Source organism: Tachyglossus aculeatus, chromosome 7 (assembly GCF_015852505.1).
Source record: "Tachyglossus aculeatus isolate mTacAcu1 chromosome 7, mTacAcu1.pri, whole genome shotgun sequence".
NCBI lineage: Eukaryota > Metazoa > Chordata > Mammalia > Monotremata > Tachyglossidae > Tachyglossus > Tachyglossus aculeatus.
Window position 1 is genome coordinate 52,255,920 of NC_052072.1, and position 26,433 is coordinate 52,282,352.

The 26,433-nt window shown below is 41.5% G+C and overlaps 1 protein-coding gene across 1 annotated transcript in view; it reads right to left on the reverse strand.

Moving 5' to 3' along the window:
• Nucleotides 1–2,125: 2,125 nt before the first annotated feature.
• The window catches only part of TWIST2 (twist family bHLH transcription factor 2), a 79,393-nt gene continuing 55,085 nt past the window's right edge, over nt 2,126–26,433 (reverse strand). The window contains exon 2 of the mRNA XM_038749347.1: nt 2,126–2,823. The gene's annotated coding sequence lies outside the window, so the exon portion shown is untranslated. The remainder of the gene's footprint in view (nt 2,824–26,433) is intronic.

The window sequence follows — 26,433 nt, forward strand, 5'->3', positions numbered from 1 at the left end:
TTCTTTCTATCCTCCAGTGGAAGCTAGATGGTAATAGGAAGATAGCTGCTTCCACCCTTGAAGGCAGAAAAGAGAGTGTAATCACCAACATTGCTCACTTGTACAATTTTTTCCTTGGGCTTGAACTGTAGTTCTCAGTGCAATGTAAAATTCTGGTGTCTTGGCTGTCAGCATATCTTTCAAATTTCATTGGCTTTTGCATCTCATTTAGCTTCATGTGCATTGCCCAGATTTTCTGAAATGCCCTGATAGAAAATCTTATAATCAGCCTTGCATCTTGCTAAAGGCTGACAGGGCAGTTTTCATGAATGCTATTGTTTTGTTGAGTGTTTTAGAATTACAGACTCATTAAAAACAGCCCTAGCAATGGCAATGGGGCATGCTCCCTGAATTGAACTCGGCCAAGTGATAAACATTCTTTGGATTGAAATTCTAAAGTGGGTATCTTCAAAGGGTTCATTCTGAAGATGCCAATTTGCAATGCTGTATTTAAACTTCCCCTCTGAGCTGGGACTGGATCATATATCCCTGCATAGTCCCTGGATTGATCATAGTAAAAATGATAATAAACAATTAGTATTAATAATAATAGTGGTATTCATTAAGAACTTATTATAGGCCAAGTAGTTTACTCAGAGCTGAAATAGATGCAACATAAGCTATCAGCCTCATTCGCTGTCCAAAATGGGCTCAGAGTCTAAGGGGGAGCAAGAACAAATATTCAATCCACATTTTACAGATGAAAAAAGGCTGAGGCACAGAGAAGTAAAGTGACTTGCTCAAGGTCACATGGCAGATAAGTGGCAGAGCTGGGATTAGAATCCAGGTCCCCTAACTCCCACTAGGCCTGACCTGGGTAATCCCTTAGATCCCTGGGACTGTATCCAACCCACTTTTCTTGTATCTACTCCATTGCTTCATACAGTGCTTGGCACATAGTAAACTTTTCAAATAGCAGGGAAAAAAATCATCATCGAGTCACTACTAAAATAAATACTTTGACTTGAGATGTCTACAATATGTTCTGATTATGAAGATGGTGGTGTCCTTTCTGCTTGTTACTCTCCTCAATTACAGACAACTTTCAGGTTTTGTTTACCAATCTTGATCATTTTTATAACTAAATTTCAGTTACAGTATCATTACTCACTTTGGCATTAGAGAAGCAGCATGGCTCAGTGGAAAGAGCACAGGCTTGGGAGTCAGAGGTCATGGGTTCAAACCCCAGCTCCGCCAGTTGTCAACTGTGTGACTTTGGGCAAGTCACTTAACTTCTCTGTGCCTCAGTTGCCTCATTTGTAAAACGGGGATTAAGATTGTGAGCCCCACCTGGGACAACGTGATCACCTTGCATCCTCTCCAGCAATTAGAACAGTGCTTTGCACTTAGTAAGTGCTTAACTAATGCCATCATCATCATCATCATCATTGAGGTTCCTCCATGATAACCAGTTTTTCAAAAGTTATAATTGACCTGAAAGACTATATAGATTGTTATGGCTTAATAGGCACTGGAAGAGGTAATTTTACGTTATTATTATTATGGCATTTGTTAAATACTTCATATGTGCAAAGCAATCCATAGATAAAAGTTAATCAGTTTGGACTCAGTCCCTGTCCCACAAAGGGCACACAAGTCTAGAGGAGGAGAACAGATGCTGAATCCCCATTTTACAGAAGAGGAAACTGAGGCAATGAGCAGTTGTGACTTGCACAAGGTCACACAACAGGAAAGAGGTAGAGCCAGGATTAGAACCTGGGTCCTCTGACTCCCAGGCTCTTGCTCTTTCCATTTGGCCATACTGCTTCCCCTTAGAAGTTTAAGGTTTTGAAGAAAGGAGTAGTAGTGTAGCGTGGGAGAGGCACAGGGGAAATTTTTTTATTCTTCCAGTTAAAATAAAGTTCAAAGTTTTAGGTTTCCAATATAGGGAACATTGTAGCTCTTTGAAGTCATCTTGAAGGCTTGAAATTGAGATTGAAATTAAGTACTCCAGTTTTCCAGACACATTCAAAGTAACACCCCAAAAGATACAAAACAAAAACTTTACGGCCATTGCTTAGACTTTTCAAATGATCTCTCTTCCACAAAATGAAAAAAAATAAATAAATCAAGAAACAAAGACAGGTAGTTGCATGACATTTTTATTATTATAGGTAAGAGAAGCAGTATACACAGCAACATTGCAGTCTCTTAGCTTGTTAAAATATCTCAATAAATAAAACAAATAAGCAACATATACACTGAAACAGAAAATACCAAAAGGAAAAGCAGAGCGGAGCAAATCATGGAGGGAAACAAAAAAAGTGGAGGGTGTGAGATTGTGAATTCCAGGCTTACTTGAAATAATCATGCAGGACTTTTGGAAAGGAATGGGGGATCCACTTTTTTTTTTTTCTGAGAGCCTTGGTCCAGTTAAGACAGAACTGTACAAAAATTCATTTTTATTAAAAAAATATACATTAAAAAAGAACACAGTAAAGGGGAAAATTCCTAAACCAAGATTTGTCATAAATGTGTTCCTGAATCAAGATTTTCCAAAAACAATCCCAGAACAATAATAATAACAACAGCAACAACAGCCGCCAAGGCGAACATGTCCATCACTTCTCTTTTCTGGAATGTCTCTTGGGAGAGATGCAGTGAAGTTTGGGATCGTTAGCCTTGGCACTGATTTTCCACTCATTCTCAGTTCTCTGGGTGAGTTTAGAGCCGAGAGGTCAAGCATGGTCCCTTGGACCAGTTTCCTTGAGGTTGTTAAGGTTTTAGAAGCTATAAACTTGGTTTCATCCCAATTCTATTTCAGCCTCAGACACACCGGACAGTCTAGAAAAGAAGGGGGAAAGAAAGGACAGAGGTGAATTTCTGATCGGACATGTACCTGAAGTGCTGAGTCACTTTGGCTTTTTTCACGCGTGTCTACTGGACGTAATCACTGGGTTGGGTGGGGCTCTCATGACATCTAGAGCAATTCCTTGGCTTCAGGCAGAACCACACCCAACATGCACATCCAACTTATTTTTTACAGACCAGACAAGGAGAGCCTGCAAAAATCCTTGGATCATTCAGTCACACGTTGGACGAACCTTATTGTTCAGTTGACCTAACCTCCTTTTGCCCTGCTGCAGGGTAAATTTGCTTCTTCTCATTCTGTACGGTAGAGGTGTAGAACAGCTGGTAAGCAAACCTTTTGCTCTCATCCTTTGGATTCACTTCATCCTTTGGATTCACTCATAGTCATCTCTTGACTTCCTTTCCCCCAGGTAAAATGACCCCAGGACCAGACTGTTCTCTTCCCTTACCCTGGATCTCTCCTGTACTACTAGTAGAGGGTGAGAGTACACTTTGGTAAAGCTATGAGGGAAGATATCCTCAGAGAAGGAAAGCTTTCATAATTTCTGGGATTTCTTAGGCACCATTCTAGGAATATGACGAGAGTAATCAATCCATCAGTCAATGGTACTTACTGAGGGCTTAATGTGTGCTGAAGACTGAACTAAGCATTTGGGAGAGTACAATGCAAGAGTAGATTTCTAATCCCTTTGGAAATGTCTGAAGCACATAGTATAAAACTTACACGGGTGTACTTCCAAATAATGAATCTCATCATGAGAGTATTAAATAAGGAACTTATGAGCTCCTTGAGGGTAGGGACTATGTATTTGCTTCTGACATATGTACTCAAGTGCCTAGCACAGTGTTCTGCTCACAGTAGATGCGCTATCATTGCAGCTACTGCCAATGGCGAGTCAATGCTCACTGATAACTCATGCTCAGCCTTAGACTCGGACTCAGATTTCCTTGGCAGTGAAAATGCTGTTGAAGACACAGGGATTCTTCAAAAGGAAAATGATTGGCTCCAAGTCTCTTCTTCCCCTATACAAATAAGACTAGTTCAGTTCTACCAAAGCATGCTAACTTGGCAATACAGATCATAAAACCATAGGGCTGAAAGGGAACTCGAGAGATCACCTAGGCAAACCTCTAACTACAGGTGGGATTGCATTTACCTTTTCTGGGAAGATCGTTGTCTAAATTAAAAAGATAAACAGGTTGCATTAAAAAAATAACCTCCTCCAGAGAAGGTTTAGGTTGGATAAGCAGAAGAAGTTCTTAAAGACTAGGACTGGAAAGAAAAACAGAATGGGGACTCTCCCTATCTTTTGAGGAAATGTACATGCAGTCTCACACATTCTGGTGACTTCTTCCAGGGTTGTGTCTCACACCCTTTGAAGTCATGGCACCCTTTCTGATTTAGGATCTACCCTAAATCCTTCCTGCTGCAGTTTCAGGGTTTTCCCTTGTGCCTTCCCCTTGCTAGATACGCTGAACAGCTGCTCACCAGCTTCCAGAGAAAATTCCTCCATGTATTTGATTACTGTTATCACTTCCCTTTGTCTCTGCTTCTCCAGGCTAAACAACCCTGATTCCTTGGCTTTTGCTTACAGGGCTCATTTCCCAACCTTTTAATCATCTTAATCATTTAATCGTTGAACCTTCTCCAAGTACTTTGGAATTGGAATCTCCAGTTTCTTGGTCTCACTTACACCAGCACAACCTGAACCAAGATTTTCTCCATGACTATTAACTGACAACCTGTTTGCAGTCATGTTTTAGGTATTAAACTGCATGCAGTATTCTCCCACTGTAGCAGCAAATAATACTATAAGCCAATTTGTTAAGCTCAAAATACATCCCAATTACATACACATTTGTCCTTGAGATTTGGAGAAAATGCTGTTGATAACAGTGTGCAGACTAATAAGATCACTGCAGGTTATGAGAATCCCTCCCATGTCATGAGAAATTACATATAAATACTAACTGCTGCTTATGCAAATTTCTTTGGATAATATAATTAACCATCATTTGCTAATATCTTCAACACATTTGTTGAGCATTAATGGAGCCAAACACTGTACCAAGTGTTTGTGAAGATATGACAGAAATAAAAGGCGACCTGCCCTTGAGAAAGTCATGTTATCTGACATATGATGCTGCCATAAAAATGACAGAACCAAACCTAAACATATCCTTTCCTAGACAAATAGGGTTGACCACACAATCAGATAGGATTTTGGCTTGCAAAATCCAAGTTCTCCTGTTCCCGTACTGAATCCAAGTGTTTTCCTTTGTTGCTTGGCTGCTTCTATGACCCATATTAGGAGTGGTTGGAGTTTTATATGGCTATCTCCACCCTAACAATATTTACATTATTGTGTGCCTTCGTAAGTCCTTGCCTGTTCTCTTACCTGCTCTACATAAAGAGAAAGAGAGAGAGAGACCATTGTGGGATAAGAAAGAGGAGTTTCCTCTTTTTAAATAGTATTTCTTAAATGCTTACTATGTGGCAAGTACTGTTCTAAGCACCGGGGTAAATACAAATTTATCAGGTGGTCACAGTCCCTGTCTCACATGGGGCTCAGGTCCAAGCTGGAGGGAGGAGGATTTAACCTCTACTTTACAGATGAGATAACTGAGGTACAGAGAAGTTAAGTGATTTGCCCAAGGTCACAGAGCAAGCAGTTGACAGAGCTAGGACTTAAAACCCATATCATTTCACTCCCAGGCCCATGTTCTTTCCACTAGGCCAAGCTGCTTCCCTGGCCCTCATCAAGCTGAAGCTGAAGAAGGAAGATCCTGAACTGGCCAGAAACATTGACAACCTGGTGTCTGCTCTGATAGCTTCTCACTTCTTTCTTCTTCAGCCATTCCCAGCCTACCTGCCTGCATTTCCAGAGGATCGTAAAGAAAGGCAGGAAGAGTAGGTAGGGAATGTCTGATCCAGGGTCTCTTCACTTAGTTCTCTCATCTCCCTCTAGAACAATTGCCTCTACTCAGTATGGATGACTGCTAGGAAGACTTTCTCAATTGAATTAAGAAGGGTGACAGGCAACAACCATCCTCTGCTTCATAGGAGTCAAATCTTTGATTTCTCTGAAATTTGGATACAACTTTCTGAATTCAGAAATCATTTCAAGAAGGCTGAGGCATGCTTCCTGTAATTCCTATCCACTGTAATTGAATCCATTTTAGGTCGTTGGGATCATATTAATGGGACCTGCCACACTTCAATATTTCCAGAAAAAAAATTTGAAATGATGTTGGATGAAAACTAAATCTCTTTCTTAGGTTGGTCAGTGTGTTGTGATATCAGTTTGGGTCTAAGTTGGTCTGAGCTGAGCAAATATTCATTTATTCATTCATTTGCATTATTAATTGCTTACTGTACAAAGCATTGCACTAAATACTGGAAATATTCTCCTTTCCCTCTAGTCTGTCAGCTCCTTGTGGTCAGGGATTGTGTTTACATACTCTGTTGTATTAAACTCTCCCAAGTACCTATTACAGTGCTCAACAAGCAGTAAGCACTCACTAAATCCCATTAATTGATTGATTGACCGAGAGAACTGGATGTCTTTGGCAAATCTAGTGAAAATAATAATAATAATAATGATGGTATTTGTTAAGCGTTTACTATGTGCAAAGCACTGTTCTAAGCACTGAGGGGGATACATGGTGATCAGGTTATCTCACAGGGGGCTCACAGTCTTAATCCCCATTTTACAGATGAGGGAACTGAGGCTCAGAGAAGTTAAGTAACTTGTCCAAGGTCACACAGAAGACATGTGGCGGAGCTTGGATTCGAACCCATGACCTCTGACTCCAAAGCCAATGCTCTTTCCACTGAGCCATGCTGCTTCTCTGATTTCTTTTTGCTTTTCACTACACTCCAAGTAGCCCCTCAACAATGTACTACCCAGTGTATTTCTGATGACGTTTGGGGTAAAACTGAAACTCCCAAAAATAAAACAGGTTTTCCTGACCTGAGCTTAAAATCTTTGACCTAGAGCCAATTCCGTCGCTCCAAGTCAAATCCACTGAGTCCTGACAACTTAAAGCATAATTCTAAAGCCTAAAAAAAAGCCATTAATGGAAGTCAAACTCCCACCCCTTATCTAGAGAAGTCTCAGATGGATTTTTAACTTAATTTCCCATTAAAGAGATCACTTCCCTAGTGAGCAGGTGTTGCCATGGCAGCCTTGCAGGATTAATTTGCTTTCTGGACAGGGAAAACTGAATCTGAATGCCTGCCATAAATCACCTCCATTCTTCTACTTGTAGATAATTTCCAAGGCCCCGTTAGTTCATTCCTTACTTTCATGAAGCTTAAAGCCAGAGAAAGGCTGTATTGATTCAGGCTAGTCCTGAAAGCTTGCTGCGGGCAGGGAATGTTTCTAACAACTCTTTTGTATCATACTCTCTCAAGTGCAGAGTACAGTGCTCTGCATACAGTAAGTTCTCAATAAATACCATTGATTGATTGATTGAATGATTGGCTAAGATAAAGAATTAGGTACCCAATTCTGATTCCACTGAATGACTATCAAGATATTGGCTCAGGTACCCACTTAAAGTTGGTTTTTCTTTTGTGATGCAGGAACAGAGTAGATATCTGAGGTCTGTTGGGGCACAGACCAACCTAATACAAAGAAGAACACTGTCACTTATCTGGGTCACATGCTTTCCCCATTTAGCCAACACAGATTAAAATTCTGTTGCCTTTTCTGGGGAAATAATATATTGTTGGTGTTTTTGATCTCCTTCTGCTACTGACCACAACATTTATTTAAATGGTATTTGCTAAGGACTTTCTAAGTGTCGGGCACTGTACTAAGCCCTGGGATAAATAAAAGATATAAACTCATTATTGGCAGGGATCATAACCACTAATTCTGTTGTATTGTACTCTCCCAAATGCTTAATAGTGTTCTGCACATAGTTAGGCACTCAATAAATACCCCTGATTGATAATCAGGTTGGACACAATCCATATCCCACATAGGGCTCACAGTCTTAATCCCCATTTTACAGATGAGGTAATTGAGGCCCAGATAAACTGAGTTGCCCAAAGTTACACAGCAGGCAAGTGGTGGAACTGGGATTAAAACCCAGGCCTTCTGCCTACTTGCCCAATTACTCCAACTTCTGCTTCTGACAGTCTTATAGCTGTAGAGGCAGACCAGCAAATATGACTCAGGTAGCTGAACTGCTCTTGTATATTGTGCATTTTTGAGTCCCAGATGGTTTGAATCCACAATAGGGAATTAATCTCCTATCATAAGGCATTGCTGGGGTCATGGAATAAAGGGAAGTTTTCATGCCTGCAGATCAAGAAGAAAAATGAACCTGTTGCTATGTATCTGCCCAGTTCCTGGATTCTCTCACTCTCGTAAACCTACCTCTGTCTGTAGGACAGCCCATATGATTTTTGGCTTTCATGAATGACACTATATCTCCCCTTAGAGGGCTGATTCAGCTCATATATCAAAAGCTATATATAATTATTTCCTCCCACTAAGGAAAGCTTCCATTTAGATTTTTCTTCCCTCTATTATTAATTACCTAATTACAACCAGATTCTACAAAGAGTTCAGTATTTGACTTTCTGCCCAGGACTACTTAAAAAGGCTTAAATGTTTGGAGTGTAGCAAACTTGAAAGGAGGAGTAGTTTTGTGTATGAGGTGCATATGTGTGACTGACGTGCATAAAGGATGGAGGTGGAGAGCATGACTAAGTCTTTCTGCAGACATCTTGGTGTAGTAAATCCTGACAAATAGTACAGTGGTCTGCCCAGAGTGCAGCCAGCTGAAAAAAACTTTGGCACCAGACCTAGGAGTGAATGGGGTAAGGGTATCCCTGAGTCAATCACATAACGCTACCTTTGCACATGTGTTGAAGATGTTAATGAAGAGGTCTGCCAAGGAAGCTCATGGGTAATCTAAAGAAAAGGGGCAGCTATTCTCACAGAAAAAGGTTAGGTTTGGTCTCCAGAAACAAACTCTTCTTCCCACCTTTGTCTGGTCCATACCCATCCCCTTACCCATTTACAAAAAAGTCATCCCCATTAAAAAAAACAAATAAGTAGATCTCCCCCTCTGCCCCCAACTTCAAATACAGCTTTGTTTCATCCAATTCTAAATTCATTTTATGTCTCAAATGAGGCTGATCACTTTTTGTTTGGTTATTTGTTTTCTTTTGGTATTTATTAAGCACTTACTATGTGTCAAACACTGTTCCAAGCTCTAGGGTAGATACAAGTTAATTAGGTTGGACCCAGTCCCTATCTCATATGGGACTCCCAGTCGGAATCACCTCTCCCATTACTGCCACTGTTCTATTAGTTGGGCTCTAGAGTTTGAAAAGGGTCAACTGGGGACCAGAAAAGAGGCACTTGTTCTTTAACTCTTCACTGGCAATGCTCTGAACCCCAATTGCTGTTAATGTTCTCTCTTTTCTTTCAAAGCAAAAGGAAACAGACAAGGCTATGTTCTGGCTACCTTTCATTGTTAGGGAGTAAAAGGGTATTCATTCATTTTCTCCTCTCTTTGTTCCCCTGCTTCTGCAATGTAGCAGTAGGTTCTGCTTGCAGCAAACCTCTCGTTCTCATCCCTGGCTTGGAGGTTGCCTTCCTCCTCTTATCCCTCTCTCCTCTCATCCCTGCTCCAGATGAGCAGCCATTAGGAGCCAGAAAGAAAGAGGAGCTTCACATTCTGACATTGGAGGGGGTGAAGGAGAGTGCTACCATGATGTGGGCAGGATTTACAAAGAGTCACATCCGATATGTTCTTGGCTTTAGTCATTTGGAGAGGATGAGTACAGAAGAAAGAAAGTTCACTAACATGGGAGCAGATGAGAGGGAGACTCTGGTGTGTAAAACATACACACTGCAATCTGAGTTTCCTCTTTGAATTAATTCAGACAGGTTTGAGTACCCACTGCTGAAGTCTCTCTGTTTATACCAGAATTAAGACTTTCAATTCTTTTCAAGGCTCATTCCCATTCTAATATCCTCCATCCTCCTACTCCTTGCTTCTCCTCCAAGTCCTACTTGATGTTCATTAAATCCAGGCTTTGGAGAGACTGGACCAAGTGGATCCATTTATAATTTGTCAATGTCATTATTATTATTATTATGACAGTTATGATGCACTTGAGGTGTTGAGGTAGATACAAGGTTGGATGATGATAATGATGACGATGGTATTTGTTAAGCACTTACTGTCTGTCTCCCCCTTCTAGACTGTGAGCCCGTTGTTGGGTAGGGACTGTCTCTATATGTTGCCAACTTGTACTTCCCAAGTGCTTAGTACAGTGCTCTGCACAGAGTAAGTGCTCAATAAAAGCGATTGAATGAATGAATGAATATGTCAAGCACTGTTCTAAGTGCTGGTGTAGATATAAGGTAATCTGGTTGTCCCACCTGGGGCTCACAGTCTTAATTCTCATTTTACAGACGAGGTAACTGAGGCACACAGAAGTTAAGTGACTTGCCCAAAGTTACACAGCTGACAAGCAGATCGGACACAGTCTCTCTCCCACACAGGGCTCACAGTCTGTCTTATCCCCATTTTACAGATGGGGAAACTGGAGCCCAGAGACGGTGACTTGCCCAGTGACATACAGCCCAGTGACATACATATAGTGGCAGAATTGGGATGAAGACCTGGGTCTCCTGTATTATTGTCCATGGCTCTTTCCACTAGGCCATGCTGCCTCTTGTGAACGTTTGCCTCCATATTGTTAATTATTACCAAACATATAGAGATGCTGACCATGGTATTACACTTCTTTAAATACATGAATATATAAATAAATATTATTATTATTTTTATTATTATCATTATTACATGAGAGCTACCTTCATTATTCATTCTGTGAAGGGAAGATATCTACTAACTCTGTTATATTGTACTCTCCCAAGCACTTAGTACAGTGCTCTGCACACAGTGAGTGCTTAATGAATATGACTGATTGATTGCTTCATTCATTCATTGTCAAAGAGACCTTTGCTAGAGAAGATATTCTATCTTATTGGTGCAGGTGGATGGACTGACCCAGTACTGCAAACCGTGTGCCCATTCAGACAATCCTCAAACATAGTACTGCAAAGCCAACATTATATAGGAGCCTATACCCTACACCATCACACAACCAAACTTTAAACCAGCAGCACACTATTTAATGCCATCTCCAAATTCCACAGCTTAGACAGCTCTATCCAGTATCCTGTGGAGTTACAAAGAAATAGAAAACAGAATGAAAACAGGCAAAGTTTGGTGATACTGTGGCATCCAAATGAAGATCTATGATGCTGGAGGGATGTCCAATCTTTTACTTCACCGTGAGACCTGGACTGACTATAAATACACCTCCAGCTTCTAGGGCAGTTTCATCATCACCACCCATGAATCCAGTCAACATCAAATGATGGGATAATTTAACAACTGGGAAGTCCTTGAATACAGTGGGTTCAAGAGAATTAAAGTAATTCTCACAACTCACTGCTGTGCTGGAGGAACAAGGTAGGACAGTGAGTCAGAGCAGGATAGCCAGGGAGCTGCTGCCTTGTGAAGTGAAGTGGGGAAAGAGAGGTGTGGACAAGGAAGCATTTAAAGTCACAGTGAATTGAAATCTTAAGTAATGTGATGTAGTAGTGGACTGGCTGTTGAGAGACTCCTGAAAACTCAATCGATCAATCAATAGTATTTTTTGAGCACTTACTCTGTGCAGGGCACTGAACTAAGCACTTGGTAGACTACAATATAATAGAGTTGATGGACATGTTTTCTGCTGAGCAAGCTGGCAGGAAGCTGTTGGATGAGGGTTGCTCTTCTCCAATGGAGGCTTTGTGAAGATACAGTTGCCGGGAAGCCATCTTTAAAATAGTGAGGTGCATATTATGGGGCAAGTACCTCGGGCCAGCAAAGAACCATCTTGTGTAGACCCAATGTGGAATAGTGTTTTGTCTTTGCAGACTCAATCTATGGTATTTACAGAGCAATGTACTGAGTGCTTGGGAGAGTACAGTATAACAGAAGTAGCAGACAAGTTCCCTGCCTATAACAAGCTGTGGGGTTGGGGGTGGGACAAGTATCAAATGTCCAAAGGTCACAGATCAAGTGCATAGATGATGCAGAAGGGAGAGAGTGCTGGGGAAAAGAGGACTTAGTTGGGAAGGCCTCTTGGAGGAGATGTGACCTTAATAATGCTTTGAAGGTGGAGAGAGCAGTGGTCTGGTGTACATGGAGGGGGAGGAGTTCCAAGCTAGGGGGAGGATGTGGGAAAGGGGTCATCAGCAAGATAGACATGGTGAGTATGTGGGGGCTAAAAGAGTGGAGTGTGGGGACTGGGCTGTAGTAGATGATCAGTGAGGTGACGTAAGATGGGGTGAGCTGATTGAGTGGTTTAAAGCCAATGGTAGGGAGTTTCACTTTGAGGCGGAGGTGGATGGATAGCCATTAGAGGTTTTTGAGAAGTAGGGAGAGCTGGCCTGAACATTTTGGTTGGAAAATGCAGCAAAGTGAATTATGGATTGGAGTGCGGAGAGATACGAGGCCAGATGGTCAGTGAGGAGGCAGATGTAGTAGTCAAGGCAGGATAGGATAAGTGCTAGGTTTAGCCTGGTAGTAGTTTTGGATGGAGAGGAGAGAGCAGATTTTGGCAATGTTGTGAAGGTAGACCTCACAGGATTTGGTGACAGATTGAATATGTGGGTGGAATGAGAGAGATTAGTCAAGGACAATGCTAAAGCTAGGAGCTTGTGATATTCTCTACAGGGATGCAAAGACAGGGGACAGAAATGGTGACCTGCATGACTACTATCTCACCTTCAGTTCCTTCATCTTTGAAAGGAAATACATGCACATATGCTTATATACAACTATGAAGGAATATTGATACGATACTAGATGTCCCATCAACAGGAGTGTCTTTTGGGTCATTTAAATAACTAAGAAGAAATTCCACTTGAACTTGCCTCATGTCCATTGTACTCTGGCTTTACTTTTAAGCTGCCTGAGGCTGTGAGCATCAAATACTTGAATTTTCAAACATCAACTTTCTGATAGGTTTCTAAATTTCACCTAGGCTCAGTAACTACTACTAAACACACACCAAGCTCTCTTTCTATTCCCTGACTCAGGTTTTCAGACTCAGAAAGAATTTAAGAACACTGAGGCGACTGAAAATGAAATAGAAAAACAAAAAAACCCAACAAAAACAAGGTAAGTGCTCTGATTTTTTCCCCAGTTTGATTCTAAAAATGGGAAAAGGGGTTAGGGCATGCAAATCTCCTCTAAATACTTCGTTCCAACTCAGAGAGAAAACAAAAAGCAGGGCTTGGCAAAGCTGAGAGAATGAGCATTTAGGAGCACACAGTGAATAAAAAGAGAGGAGATTATGGGAGCTCCCTGGAGAAAGAAAGAATGTGGGCTGGTGCATCAGAAAGTTAGAGTTAAAGGAAAGAATCTTTAGCAAGAGAGAGGGAGCACCTCAACTTCTGAACTAATAGCCAAGAGGAAAATCATGTAAAGACGGGCCATGAGGGAGAGGGTCAAAAAAGGAGTATCTTATGTTTCTTAAGTCCTGTTTTGAGCCTGCATGAACATCTCTTGAATATAAGCACCCTGAAAAGGATGTTCAGAATTCTTATTACTGTTGTAATTTGCCATATAGACCTGGCCAGATTAATGCAAGGATTCCCTGTGCTGGGACCAAGGCTCCCCAAACACCCAACAATATGACTCCCCCTGAACTAGCTGCCACCACACTCAGCTCTTGTCTTGTCTTATGCCATCGAGCCATTTCCAATCCATAGCGACACCACAGACACATCTCTCTCAGAATGCCCTGCTCTCCATCTGCAATCATTCTGGTAGTGTATCCATAGAGTTTTCTTGGTAAAAATACAGAAGTGGCTTACCATTTCCTCCTTCCACACAGTAAACTTGAATCTCCGCCCTCGACTCTCTCCTGTGTCGCTGCTGCCCAGCATGGTTGAGTTTTGACTGGTAGCAGATTGCCTTCCACTTGCTAGCCACTGGCCAAGCTAGTAATGGAATGGCTATGCCTCTGCTTGACTCTCCCTCCCGTAGCTGAGACTTGGTAGAGTACTGGAAACTCTTCAGGTGTGACCCTGAGAGGGGACACTCAGCTCTACCTCCAGCAAAAGCGAGCCTAAAGTGGCCAGATGGAGCACTCATCCCTCTGCCCAATCACTCCTCCTTCTGCAGCGGGAGTCCTCCCCATCCTACACCTCTGGCCTGTGGCTGGAGGCAGCACACAAGAGGACATGGAAATTGCAGCCCTGAGAACCCACCCCTCAAGATTCCAGCTCAGCTCCAGTAAATTGGATAAAGGGAGGGAGCCCACAGGCCTTCCAGGTGGAGAAACAGGGGTGGAGGATCACTCCTCATTTGCTCTCTAAGAATAATAATAATGATAATAATAATGATAATAATTGTGGTATTTGTTAAGTGCTTACTCTATGCCAGGCACTGTACTAAGTGCTGGTGTGGATACAAGTAAAGCGAATTGGACACAGTCCCTGTCCCATCTGGGACTCATAGTCTCAATCCCCATTTTACCAGTGAGGTATCTGAGGCCCAGAGAAGTGAAGTGACTTGCCCAAGGACACCCAGCAGACACGTAGAGGAGGCAGAATTAGAATCCATGACCTTCTGACTCCTAGGTGTGCTCTATCTTCTATGCCATGCTGCCCCCATCCCTGCTTCCAAACCCTTACTGCAAGGGAGCCCACATGGGCAGAGCCAGACCAGCTGTGGCCTTGAGTAAGAAGTCCCTGGCCTAGGCCCAAAATATCAATAGCCCTGCTAGGTATTACCAATAGGCTGGGCTATAAGAGAGGCCAGGGGAGCAGCAGAGGGATTGGCTCCCAGGCTCTAATCAGTTAAATCAGTAGTCTTATGCAGTGGGATATAATGACATCACAGGTCATTTGGAGGGCCCCGTAAAATTTATGAGCCCTGGGCTCACTGGGGCATTAAGACAGCCCTGCAGATAGGTAAACTGAGGGGCAGAATGATTCAGGAGATTTGGACAAGGGTCTCTGAGGAATGGAAAGGGCAGGCTGTCATGATTCCTGACATTTCCCCTCAGCAGGGAAAAGAAAATCACATTTCCCTAAGAAAATGATCCAGGAACAGAAGCTGAACGTCTGGTAGAGATTATTTTTCCCCTTCAATTTATAGGAGAATATGCTAAATTTGTTAAATTTTCTCTTCAAAGGATCAGTTTCCTTCTATTGTGAAGGCATTTCAGCCTGTGTGGGGAAGGAGAAATGGGTGTGGTGAAAATAGGTATCTCTAAAGTTTAGTGTACTCTTTATTTTTTTGATGAGCTACAAAGAATGGACTGGAAACTTAAAACACGGAGAGTAACCACTTTGTTACTGAGTTTCGGATAGTTCCTTCCAGGGCTGTAGGCCCAGTGGCAACATTAGTTAAGATCACCTGGGTAAAAAAAAGAACTGAAATCTTTCTCTTAGGGGCTGGCCTTTAAAACTTCACTAAAACTGAATCAGTTAAAATATTCCAGGATGGTTTTTCAAAGAAACATGTGGATACTTCAGCCATGTGATACCCATTAAGGTCAATGAGTGTCATGTAGCTCAATCCTCTACCCAGAATGCTTTGAGCTCCTTCAAGGCACCGCGCTGTCGAATACTAGAGTTAAAATGCACTTAGACATTGGAGGTGAGAGAGAAATAATGGGAAAAAAACTAAATACCAGAGCTTTGCCTTAGGCTGAGGCAGAAAGGAAAAACTGACTCATCTGAGCAAAGTGTTAAAGGAAGAAAAAACCAGCTAAACTAGAGGAGAGTCTGTGTGATCAGAAAGGATTGTTAAATTTGTAGTCAAACTGTAGTCAAATTTGTAGTGTATTTTATTTGAACCTATAAGGAAGATGCTTAGGATTCTGAACAAGTCTTTATTTATGTCTCCCTTTGACATTTTGCAATTTGGAGCTGGGAATGCAGTTTGTGAGTTTTCTTTTTTAAATGTTCTGTCTCTCTCTCTCTCTCTCTCTCTCTCTCTCTCTCCCCTACCCCCAACCTGCCTGCAATTATCAATTATTCAATTCAAAAGAAAATATTAATTATTCAATTCAAAAGAAAATATCATTTAAAATGGGATTTTCCCAGAAATCCCTTCTCTTTATTATTCTCCTTATTCTTTTTCCCTTCTTTTCTTTGTGACCAGGAAAGGTGGGGGAAGGAGGGAGTGGATGAGAGCTGTGGGAAGGGTAAGGAGAAAAGGAGAAAAAGCACCATCAGAGCAGTGTTTCATGCTTGCTCCATCTTCTCTGATCTCTTCTCCTTGAGCTCCATTTGTCACGCTTCTGACCCCTGGCTTGCCTCCTATTCGTGTTAAATAAGGAATCCTATTTGGAATGACCTTATGATGCTGATAGCTTGTTTTCAATGTTCCCTGGTGATTTTCAGCAGCCCAGTTGCCTGGAAGGATAAGAATTTCACACTAGCTTGGGAACAGGTTTGTTATGTGTGTTCTCTGGTCTTGGCTTAATGAGCCTCAGTTAGAATTGCCAGTCAGGAAAAGGCCAGTGAACAGCTCTTAGAATTTGCATCCATGATAAATACTTTAGCACGATGATAGGTCTGGATGCCAGGGATTAAATCACAAATATGAGTTGATTTGGAGGTCAGAATTTCATCTAGATCATCAGTCCCAAAAGGGTAACAGTAGTCCCAGCTTCACCACTGTTTTCCTTGAAAACCCTAGGAAGCCACAGACCCCAGGACCTTCAGTACAGGGCTGGCAGAGTGTCTTGCCTATGCCCTTTCCCCTTGGTTCTCCCAGACTCAAGTATTGTGTTGGCCATTTTCTCCACCCACTGTAAGTATTAGATCACAAACTCCTCAAGGGCAGGAATCAATCTCATTTCTTTATACATTTTCTAAGTGCTTTAGACAGTGTTCTGTCAATCACTGAGCACTAACTGGATACAGAGCACTGAACTCCCCCTTGGGAGAGTACAATACACTGAACTGGGTAAACACAGTCTGCACTCAGGCTTTTAGTCAAAACTCATGAACTAGTGGATAGAGCACAGGCCTGGGAATCAGAAGGACCTGGGTTCTAAACCCAGCTCTGTCCCTTTTCTGCATGCTGTGTGACCTTGGACAAGTCACTTCACTTCTCTCTGCCTCAGTTACAGTCTCAATCCCCATTTTACAGATGAGGTGATTCCCATGTGGGACAGGGACTGTGTCCAACCTGATGTGCTTGTATCCACCCCGATGCTTAGTAAGTGCTTAACAAATACCACTATTATTATTATTAGTAGTAGTAATAATAACACTAGTTACTTGTGAATGGTCTTCATGTAGTTGTCTTCCTCTTTCATACTGCAATGTTGGAAAAGATTTTCAGGCTTGTGCTCTCCTTGTGCCTTTTTTATGGTATTTGTTACGTGCTTACTATGTGTTAGGCACTGTACTAAGTGCCTTAGGAGAACACCGAGGTTCCCTGAGTTCAACATGGAATTCCTGAGGGCAAATTATTTTCCAAATTCCTTTGGAAGGCAGACTTTCTTTCCTTTAGTACAGACTTGGGCTCCCAAAATCTTTTAAACCTTCTAGGGCTTATATTATCCCACAGGATAGTTGAGGAGGCAGGGATGGCATTCAAGAAAGAAGCTCATTCTTTGGGGTTAAGGGGGCAAGAAATAGCAAATTGTGACTAACTAGGGGAGGGTTATGTGGCATCAGTTTTAAATATACCTGAATCTCCCAATTCCATATATTGCATGATTTTATATTTATGTAAAGCTGTCCTTCACTGCCAAAGATTAGGCTACTGATGGGGAAACTTGATTCATATATATGATTGTGGCTGAAAATACTGATGTGCATCTTATGCAATATCTTGTGTAATGATCTGTTTGTCTTACACAGGGCTGGCCTGTTTTCAAATTTGCCTCTTGGTATCTTGATCTTGGCAAAGGCTTTGCCCAAGGAGAACAACTCCTATCCTGATTGCTGCCTGCTAGACTGGTCTGCCCACTGAAGTAATTTCCCTATGGTAACTGTGGTGTTATACCACTCGGTTCATTCATTCAATCGTATTTATTGAGCACTTACTGTGTGCAGAGCACTGTACTAAACACTTAAAAATTGGAGAGGATAGCCAGTGCAGTGCTGGTCAGGTATTTGTCAAGCACTTACTCTATGCCAAGGGCTGTTCTAAGTGCTTGGGTAGATATAAGATAATCGGGTTGTCCCAAATGGGGCTCACAGACTCAATCCCCATTTTACAGATGAGGTAACTGAGACACAGACAAGTTAAGTGACTTGCCCAAAGTCACACAGCTGAGAAGTGGCAGAGCTGGGATTAGAACCCACGACCTCTAACTTCCAAGCCCGTGCTCTTTCCACTAAGCCACACTGCTTTGGTTGGTGCCGCTTGAGTTCTATTTTAATTTCTTATTAATGTTCTCTGTTGTCCCCACATGTACCTCTGACCCCTTTTGGCCACTTAGCAGAAGCCACAAGGCTGCAGGGCACCAGGACTCCTCTTAATCCCAAACATCAACCCTCAACTCCCCACTGGGTACCCATGTCTTGCTTACACAACTCTTTCACATGCACGAAACTATTTTAATACTCCCCAGTTGAGCTGTATTTTAGGGTGTGGCTGTTGCATAATATCTGAAAACAAGAGAGTGAAAAGAGCCACACAAAGGCATGAGATTACTTGAGATTAGACTATATTCTTGGCTGCAATGCCTGCAAGTAAGAAGAAATCATATACATAGATTTTGCAGTGGTAAAGCCCCATTTTTAGCTTTCTGATTGCCTTTGCACTGTGGGATTTCCATGCCCTAACTTCACACACCTGGGTAGAATTGATGCCAGGAGCCCATTTCTCTAAAGGAAGAGCAGGGTAACACAGTGCTCATTCATTCATTCAATCATATTTATTGAGCGCTTACTGTGTGCAGAGCACTGTACTAAACGCTTGGGAAGTACAAAGCGGCAACATATAGAGACGATCCCAACTCAACAATGGGCTCACAATATAGAAGCACACGGCAGTACCCACTTCTCCTTCCCTTATATCATCTGCTGATATGCGACGTGATTAGTGTCAGCAACTCCTCTTTGTCATTCTTTTCCACCCCCTTCCCCAATACTGAGCTGCCAGCACTCATGGCTCGGGTCCCTCTTCTGGAATCCATAATCAAATCATCGCATCCTTAGCCTTCACTAAGAGCTTGTGGTATTGCAGCAAAGAGGCCCTCGTTTTGATCTCCCCAGGGAAAAACCTAGGTGGAGCCCAATAGTAAAATAGAAGAACTTTCCAACAGCTCTCGTCATTCTCTTTGCAAACCTAAGGTACAGTGCAGGCTTTTCACAACAATGCAAATAAAGGCAAAATGAAACAAGATATATCACCCATGGGATCATTCTGATTGGAATGAAAATGTATGTTTCTATCTATTTCCTTGGTGTTGCTTTGCATGATTTGTATTTAAATAACCAATTTGGAATATTAATTGCCATGTAATAATGCTGGTATTAAACATAATGCATTAAGTGCTGGAGTAGGTTTAGGATAATCAGATTGACACAGTCAATCCACAAAGGGCTCAGGGTCTAAGAGACTGTTAGGAGAGAAACTAGTTACCTTTCCCTAGGTGTGGACATTTATGTCAGTTCTTCGTTAGTTAGAATAATCTTCGTTAGATTATTTTAGGCAGTTCAGGATTTAAAAAAAATCCAAAAATTGCATGCAAAAGTGTTCCTTATATCCTGGTTTATCCTAATGACCCATTTCTGTAGTACAATCATGGGACCCTTTGGATGAGGATGTACTCTGATTTTTCTCACAATCAGATTGATCAACCCTGGGTGATTCAATGGACAATCAGGGTAATATTTAATAATGGCATTTGTTAAGTGCTTACTATGCACCAGGCACTGAGAAGCAGCATGGCTTAGTGGGAAACAGCACGAGTCAGAGGATGTAGGTTCTAATCCCGGCTTTGCCACTTGTCTGCTGTGTGATTTTGGGCAAGTCACTTAACTTCTCTGTGCCACAGTTACCTCATCTGTAAAATGGGGATTAAAACTGTGAGCCCCACGTGGGACAAACTGATTACCCTGTATTCACCCCAGCACTTAGAAAAGTGCTTGACACATAGTAAGCACTTAATAAATACCATTATTATTATTACTAAACACTGGGATAGATACAATTTAATAAAGTTGGACAAAGTCCATGTCCCATATGGGGTTCACAGTCTCAATCCCCATTTTGCAGATGAATTAATTGAGGCACAGAGAAGTTAAGTGACCTTCCCAAGATCACACAGCAGACAAGTGGCAGAGTTGGGATTAGAATCCAGGACCTTCTGAATCCCAGGTTCATACTCTATCCACTAGGCCACACTGTAGTGTTTTGGGAATGACTGTCCAACTGGAGCTATTCTTGAAGTTCACTCAGTAGAGCATCTACATATGATCCCTAAGGCTCCTGGTTTCTTGGTACCAATTTTGCATTTGCTTACTTGCTTGTCCTGTGATTCCATGAAACTTGAAAGTCTCTTGGAAATAAGGGGTCAAGAAGCATGAGTCTCAGGCCTCAGATGCCCAGATCTTCAAGACAGACTCTCCAAAGCCAAACCTGTCTGGTTCTGATCCCAATCCATCACGTTTAGGTAGAAATAGGCCTTATTGGCTCCATATTTGAATAGGATTTCTATTTCCATCCCTGGTGTCACTTTCTCTGTGGTACTTGGAATTCAAATTCTGTTTCCTCTAATATGAAAAGGAGATGGTGTGGAGAAACCAAATTAAATGTGATACATGCCTGGGAGGCTAAAGTATTCGAAATTACCCAGAAACTAAGTGGAGTAAAAGAGATAGTAGTCCAATCCCTGGTGTTAAATTACTCTGGTTTATGTTGCCCTGGCCCCACTCCTTTTAGCTGGGTTAATTACAGCGTCTGCTGCCTACCCATTTATTTTAATGTCATTTTGGCAATTTCCCTGAGCAATCACGGATGAAATGATTATGACTCAGAGGGACCTCAGTGAAACCTATTTGGAACAACAACAAAGAAACCCACTTCACCTTTGGCTTTTCTAGGTGCAACTGAAAGCAGCAGTTGGTAGAAATAAGAGAAGATTCACAGCATCAGCTGATGATTAGTGGGCTATCCATCCTACTAAAAATGACATAGTACCTGCCTTTCTAATCACTCCATTCCCATTTTCTTCACCCACCAATCTTGAGACTTGTTTTGTGGCTCCCTGGCCCTTAGAACCCTGGTCCTTAGAACCTCAAATTTACTGATTAATAAGTCCCTACAAACCTTTCATAGTCTCAGCCTTCCCCCATCCCTCTCTTCTTTGCTTAGACCATTCCTTTCCACCCATTTCCTCATATATCTATTAGGGGTGTTATTTTTGATATGTTTCCCCTTCATCCTCCTAAAACCCAATCATCTCTTGTAGAAATTCCAGGTTGCTTTGGCACAGTGACTTTACTATGTAGGACAGGATAAATTTCCAGAAGTCAGTCAGATCAGTCACTGACGTAAGTGCTCTGTGCTAGAAGATTCTTTACTATAGGGTGGTCTCTATATTACTCCACATTTTGCACACATGCAACCTATCTTGTTTATCTAGTGGGAAGGGTGTGTGTATTTAGCTCCATGGCCAAAGAGATAGAACTGGGTGGTCATGTATTCTGATTGTTTCAGCAAAAAGAATAAAATTAAATGTAACTGTAATATCCCAATGGAGAGGTAGAAAAATGATTCAAGTTTTCTATGCTGGTTTCTGGGGAAGATGGAAAAAGAGTACTTTAAGATCATATCCCAGTGGGGAAGAATATTTACTCAATTTTTCTTCCTGGTATGCACAAAAGAAGGAGAGACCAATTGCCAGTTATATTCATTTGTATTACAGCCAGTTGGTGAGATCTAATAATAATAATAATAATAATGATGATGGCATTTATTAAGTGCTTACTTTGTGCAAAGCACTGTTCTAAGCGCTGGAGAGATTACAAGGTGATCAGGTTGTCCCACGGGGTGCTCACAGTCTTCATTCCCCATTTTACAGATGAGGGAACTGAGGCCCAGAGAAGCTAAGTGGCTCGCCCAAAGTCACACAGCTGACAAGTGATGGAGCCAGGATTTGAACCCATGACCCCTGACTCCAAAGCCCGGGCTCTTTCCACTGAGCCACGCTGCTTCTCTAATGGTAATAATTGTGGTGTTTAAGTGTATACTGTGTGCCAGGCACTGTTCTAAGTGCTGGGGTAGATACAAGCAAACCAGTTTGGGTACAGTCCCTATCCCACATGGGGCTCAGAGTCTTAATATGTTATATGTTGCCAACTTGTACTTCCCAAGTGCTTAGTACAGTGCTCTGCAAACAGTAAGCGCTCAATAAATACGATTGATTGATTGATTGATTGATTGATTAATCTTCATTTTACAGGTAACTGAAGCCCAGAGAAGTGAAGTGACTTGCCCAAGGTCACGCAGCAGATAAATGGCAGAGTCAGGAATAGAACCCAGGTCTTCCTGACTTTCAGACCCTTGTTCTGTTTTCTCTGACCCACACCTAGGGTCTGCAACCAGCTGTTAATTAAATACATGTTAGGGAGTTAATATGAATAAGATCATCTGCATTTTCCTATATGCTGTATTTCTACTTCATCTCCTCAGAAGTGAGTATTTTGTCGGATAATGGAATAGAAGAAAATTAGCAATTCCATTCCTGGTGAGACCAGTGATATTAATCCAGCCTAATGTGTTTTTTTTCTCCATTGGCAACTAGAGGGACCATATGAAAATGGGGTGGGGACTGGAGAGATGATTTTATTAGATTCCATGCTCTGAGACAGAAACTTTGGCCCTTCAGCTGCAGGAAAAAGAATAGACTGGCACTGCTGGACTGAAACTAAAAAAAAATAAAATTGGCATCCTTAGTGGAGAAGCTAAAGAAAAAAGCCACCGTGTCTTTTTCAGGCTCAATGAACCATCTTTAAATAAGTATAAAGTAAACTCATGTGGGGATGGTAAATATAATATTGACTTTATTTCCTTTTGTTTCATGCTACAGGAAAACCACTATAAGTGGATTCATATATATATATATATATATATATGGCTTTATATAAAACCTTTCCAGAACTCACTGGCTTCTTGAAGATTTAACTAACATGTCTTATTGAACCATTTCAGTTTCCAAAAATACTTTATTGCTGGGAAATAGATTGTAATTATGTCCAGTTTATTAAAGTCCATTTGTGCCCTAAAGTGAGTGTGACACCCAGGTTAATAGTAGACTTGTTCTGCTATGTCTATCAATACTGTTTTTATGATAATGCTGTTTAAATCAGGAGGAAATTCTGCTTATAGAACCATACAATACCATACCATAGAATACCACTATAGGAGTATACCAAACTTCGGCTCTCGGGTGATTCAAAATGACAATGATGAAAAAGCAATGGCTATATGGAGCTTTCCCTCCCTGTGAAACAGAAAATAAAGGAATCCCCCAGTCCGTGGTGAGTTTTTTGGCTAGAACTAGGCCAGTGTGGAATTCTCCTGCAGGATTAGTACCTGTGTTTGGAGGAATTTATGTGGGAAAAGTAGGATGGCCTAATGGAAAGAATATGGTCCTGGGAGTCAGAGTACCTGATTTCTAATCCTAGTTCTGCCAATTACTTGCTGTGTTACAAATGGTAAGTCACTTAACTTCTCTGTGCCTCAATTTTCTCAACTGTGAAATAGGGATTCAAGCCCCCTACCTCTTACTTTAACTGTGAGTCTTATGTGAGACAGGGATAAACTTGTGTCTATACCAGCACATAGAACAGTGCTTGACATATAGTAAGTGCTTAATAAATACCTTGAAAAAAAAAGACTAAACCTACATGGGTCAAAATGAATGAATCACTCAATTAGCTCTCCCACTCCAACTTTACCTTGCTGACCTCTTACTACAATCCAGAACTCACACTTTGCTCTTCCAATGTCAACCTACCTATTCTCATCTATCTCACCACTGACCCCTTGCCTGCATTCTCTCTCTGGCCTGGAAATCTCTTCCCCTTCATATCCGACAGACCACCATTCTCCCAAGCTTCAAAACCCTCCTAAAATCACATCTTCTCCAAAAGGCCTTCCCTGACTAAAACTCCATTTCCCCTGTTTGCTTATGGACTTGGAGTTGTACCACTTAACCTTCACAGAACTTTTGTACATACCCATTTCTCCTCTCTGTAATTTATTTGAATGTCTGTCCCCTGCTTCAGACTGTAAGATCTACTGTGGATGGGGCTTATGTCTACCATCTCTATTATACAATACTCTCCCAAGTGATTACTTCAGTCCTCTGCATACAGTAGCACTCAATAAATACAGTTGATTGACTGAATCATTGATAGATGCTGGACCTGAGAATCCCCGAGGAAACTGTGGTGAATTCAGCTTCCTTTCTCACAAGGGGCTTTCAGATTGCATTGACTGGAACTTGCCTGAGCATTCTGCACCCACAAGACTCTAGAATCATAAGCTCAGAACCTCCAATGGGAAAGGAAATCCTGAAGCCCCTCATTGAGACTGTTGAGTGACTCGGTTAAGACTAAGGAGATACTCAACCCAGGATTATGGATCCCCAGTAGGTCATCCACTTGGGTCTGACCTGGTCCCAGTGGTTTGTATGGGGCCATGTTGAATGGGGGAGAATCAATCAGTGGTATTTATTGAGCACTCAGTATGTGTAGATCACTGTACTAAGTACTTGGGAACATCCAATATGGTAGGTAGACAAAATCAGATGATTGGGGAGCCAATCTTTCACCCTCTGTAACAAGCATTCCAGAAACAGATTTGCTAATATATATGGCTGCCCATGTTACTGAATAGCTGAGATTGTTTCTTGGTTGCATTTTATTGGTAGAACTCATTGTCTCCCCAGAGAATTCTGCAGAATAACAATAATAATAATATCTTTGATAATATTTAAGTGCCTACTACGTGCCAAGCACTGAATTAAGCACTGAATATGCATATTGCATTCTGCGGAATGGGGAGCCAACACCTGTTCACCTTCCTATTTAGACTGTGAGACCCATGTGGAACTTGGTTATTCCATATGTGTCTCACAGTCTAAGCAGGATGGTGAACAGATGTTGGCTCCCCATTTTGCAGAATGCAATGTGTACATATGGATACACACATCAGAATGACCTTATGACAGGAGATGGGACATTCTGAAGAAGGTGTGTCCTTGGAGTCACTACAGGTCGGAACTACTCCATGGCATTTGAAGAATAACTGAGGCACTGAAAAGTGAAGTGACTTTCCCAAGGTCATGTAAGCTTTTTGTGAGCAGGGAATGTGTTTGTTTATTGTTATATCATACTCACCCAAGTGCTTAGTACATGCTTTGCACAAAGTGAGCACTGAATAAATATGATTGACTGACACAGCAGGTTAGTGGCAGAGCCAAAATTAGAACCCAGATGCTCTGGCTTCCAGGCCCAAGTTCTTTCCACTATGCCAGGCTGCAGATCAGTTGATTTAGTTCTCCTAGGTGCAGCTGTCTTTCCTAAGGTTTGCAGATGCTTTAGCATCTGTCAATCAGACAATATTTTTTTCAGGATTTAATTAATTAATATTTGTTCCATGTATAATTTCAGAATAAAAGTCTCCATGCTCTCTCTTTTTGCAAGATGCCCTGGAATAGGAAACAAAATGTAAACTCTTTCTATTAGAATTTTGTTTGTCAACTGAAGTTTGTAGCTATTTTTGAAAACAACAGTCTCCTATTCTCACAGTCCCAATCTTACCCATAAAAACTCAAAAATGGAACCTGGATGTGGATTGAATGAAGAGAAACCCTTAGTGTCACATCAAATAATATCACTAATGGAACACTTAATTGACTTTGAGGGTAGGTCAATTTTGAACCAAATTCATTAGAGAAGCAGTGTGGGTCAGTGGAAAGAGCCTGGGCTTTGGAGTCAGAGGTCATGGGTTCAAATACTGACTCCGCCAATTGTCAGCTGTGTGACTTTGTACAAGTCACTTAACTTCTCTGTGCCTCAGTGACCTCATCTGTAAAATGGAGATTAAGATTGTGAGCTCCATGTGGGCCAACCTTGATTACTTTGTATCCCCCCCAGTGCTTAGAACAGTGCTTGACACATAGTAAGCGCTTAACAAATACCAACATTATTATTATTAAATTGAATTTTATGCAAAATAATATCTTAAAGGCTATTCTAAGTTACTCCCATTTCATTCTAGATATAAGAATCTGACTAAAGGGGCTTGAATGTGCTTGAAGAAAATTTACGGTTCCAAAGGTAATGTAATTGCTAAACTTTTTGAAGAATGAAAGATATGTTGCCAACTTGTACTTCCCAAGTGCTTACTACAGTGCTCTGCACACAGTAAGCACTTAATAAATATGATTGATTGATTGAAAAATATAATCTGAGTATGAAGCCTGACAGTAATCTCAAATAATCTGTATGCCAAGTAGTGTACTAAGTGGTTGGCCGGGGGGGGGGGAGGGGG